Source organism: Dipodomys ordii, unplaced genomic scaffold, assembly GCF_000151885.1.
Source record: "Dipodomys ordii isolate 6190 unplaced genomic scaffold, Dord_2.0 Scaffold20, whole genome shotgun sequence".
NCBI lineage: Eukaryota > Metazoa > Chordata > Mammalia > Rodentia > Heteromyidae > Dipodomys > Dipodomys ordii.
The window spans coordinates 25024472-25027750 of NW_012267236.1; positions in this window are offsets into that span (position 1 = coordinate 25024472).

Consider the following 3279-nt stretch of genomic DNA (forward strand, 5'->3'; position numbering starts at 1 on the left):
GGAGGGAGGGAGGGAGGGAGGGAGGGAGGGAGGGAGGGAGGAAGGGAGGAAGGGAGGGAGGGAGGAGAGAAAGCAAGTATTTCTTACCTAATCCCAACAACTGAATATGCTACCAATACCAGGCTGGTACCCTAGAAGACCTCGAAGACAAGAAAACTGGAGGTGGGGTCACAAGCTGGAGATTCAGAGGAGACAACTACATTCAGGCCCAACCTGAAAGGAAATCTTGGAAAAGAAAAAGGAAATTAGTGCAAAGAACTAGGAATGTCTTATGAAACTGTAGCTTCATTACTTTTATGTGTCAGTGTAAATTTTTAATCATAGAGAGTGTTTACGGGAGGAGAGGGGAGGCTGGGTGAAGGACAGACGGAATGCTGTACTGGCTTTTGGCATTTGCATGCATGCAATTCTATTGCAAAGCAAATGAAACTGTGGATATTGACACTACTGAACTCCACCAGGGCTCTGGCGTGCATTTTCACACTCCCATCACTCTGGAGTGTTTTTAAATATTTACTGCATGTGCACTACACTATTATTTAGTTTCCTTGGCCAGCAGAGTACAAAATGTGAAAATAGCCAGCCATGTGGAGTTTGGGAAAAGCAAAGCTCTTCATCTGAGATTCTTGAGGTGACCCAATGGCTGCTCAGTCCCTTTGGGGAATAAAAGGCTGGTTTGGGACCACTTTCCAGATTTGTAGTTGATCATTCTGGGTAAACCTTTAAGTGATTTCCTATATAACCAATTAAGTTTTTCTCATTAAGATATTCTTCTCTTATTTTTATTTCTCTTTGGCTTCTCCAGGCAGCATCAGAATCCCTGTGCTGTGGGAGCACCTTAGAAATAAACATCAGGAGTTGTGTGTTTACAATGAAACCCATTTGCAGACATGACTCCTCCTGTTTCTTGTGAAGAAATCACTCCAATAAAATGGCCCCTATTTGCTTGCTCTCGTTGGATCCAGATCTGTTCAGGGCCCTGGGAGTTCCTGAGTCAGGGGTGTGCCTTCTCCATCTCCCTCCCTCTCCCTCCTCCCCCTCCTCCCTTCTCCCCCTCCTTCCCCCTCCCCACCCACACTACTGACAGATTTTCAAATGCCTCTGTGCTTCTCATGTCTCCAAAGTGGATGGACTGTCAAAGTATGAGGTAAAAGAAAGTGGGGCTTGGGCTGGGAAGGTGGCTCAGTGGTAGGGCGCTTGCCTTGCATCCCTGAGGCCCTGGGTTCGATTCCTCAGCACCATATAAGCAAAAAAAAAAAGAAAGAAAGTGGGGCTGGTGTCTTGTTAGTTTTTATTAAAAAGATATAAGGTATGGATATAAATTTTGTCTTATAAATAAAATACATAATCAAAATTATATTGTTTTATATTTTATGAGTAGATGTTGCTATGCTGTGTATGTAAAACTAATAATATGTTTCCCTTCTAACCCCACATGTGCACACACGCATAAGTGTACACACGTGCATGCACACACTCACGCACCTCATTGGCACTTGATGCTCAAGCTCCAGTGAACACGGCTGGGTTTACTTGGAATATTTTCAAAGCCCAGTCCCGTTGCTATGGCCTCCTTCCTCAGCAGGCCTGCCTGGAAGAGTGAAAATAAATCGAAGATCGGCTGTATTCAACCAGTGGAAACTACGTGATGTCACTGTGAAGACAGCTTCTGGGGGTAGACGTGCTCTCCTTCGAGGAGGCTGCAGCTCTGCGGGGCATCTTGCCTGGTCTTCACCTCTCCCACAGGAGATGGCTGAGCTTGCCTGAGACACTGAGCTTTGAAATACATGAGGCTGAAAATAGCAACGCGCAACTGCACACTGCCAGGGGGCAGGGCTGGAAAGGGGGTCTGAAAACGTGAATTCCAAATCCTTCCCAGCTGTGAGCTACCCTCGCGCACACTGCGAGAACTCGCACCTGGAAGGAAGAGCTCTGAACAACCACACAGCTGACATCGGCCACAGCGCTTCCCGAAAGCCTAGGTCCAGATAACACTGGAAAAATCTGGAAATGCCACTGTGCCTCCAAGATGCAAGCAATTGACATGAGAAGATGGAAAAAACGGATACAAAAAATACTTCCAAAGAGCTCTCTAAAACACGCCTTCGCCACCAGCCTCTTGTCGCTTCTCTCGGTTTTACCTTGAGCTGAAACTCATCCAGCTAACTGGATTTAGAACTGGAGTTCATGAACTTCACCTTTTCTAAGGAATAGTGCTGTCATGATCTGGAAAATGTATCACACCTGTACCTTCATATAGTTTGCTCTAAACCCTAAGTAGAAAACCACGGATGTGGGATGACGGTGAAAGTAAACCATGCTAATGGAATGAGCAGGGGACACGACACCTAACTTCACCTTCACGGGTTGTCAGGCAGCTGAGTACAGACATGAACTCTCCCTGGCTCATTACTGTCGGGAAGTGAAGGCAAGTATAGACATATCCCCTGTGCTCAGGTTGGTTAGATGATACACAAACAAGGCACTCATGCATTAATTTGAAAGGTAGAATCTGTAACCAGATACTGCCAGCATTTCAAGCCCATTCGAAATTCAATAGACGTGGTCAGTAAAGTTCATGATTTGGTGTGGTGTGGTTTCCTCAAGTGCACAATGACATTACATACAATAAAATGAGAGGAGTATACACATCGCCGTGGTAGAATATGATGTCACAATGGTGAAGTGTGGACAGCACAGTGGAGTGTGGACAGCACAGTGGTGTGTGGATGTCACTGTACAGTGTGGATGTCACAGTGGAGTGTGGACGTCACAGTGGAGTGTGGACGTCACAGTGCAGTGTGGACGTCACAGTGGAGTGTGGACGTCACAGTGGAGTGTGGACGTCACAGTGGAGTGTGGACAGCACAGTGGAGTGTGGAGGTCACAGGGCAGTGTGGACGTCACAGTGGAGTGTGGACATCACAGTGGAGTGTGGACATCACAGTGGAGTGTGGACGTCACAGTGCAGTGTGGACATCACAGTGGAGTGTGGATGTCACAGTGGAGTGTGGACGTCACAGTGCAGTGCAGTGTAGACATCACAGTGGAGTGTGGACATCACTGTGAAGTGTGGATGTCACAGTGCAGTGAGGACGTCACAGTGAAGTGTGGACATCACTCGTGTGGACATCACAGTGGAGTGTGGACGTCACAGTGGAGTGTGGACATCACAGTGCAGTGTGGACATCACAGTGCAGTGTGGACGTCACAGTGAAGTGTGGACATCACAGTGGAGTGTGGATGTCACAGTGGAGTGTGGACATCACAGTGGAGTGT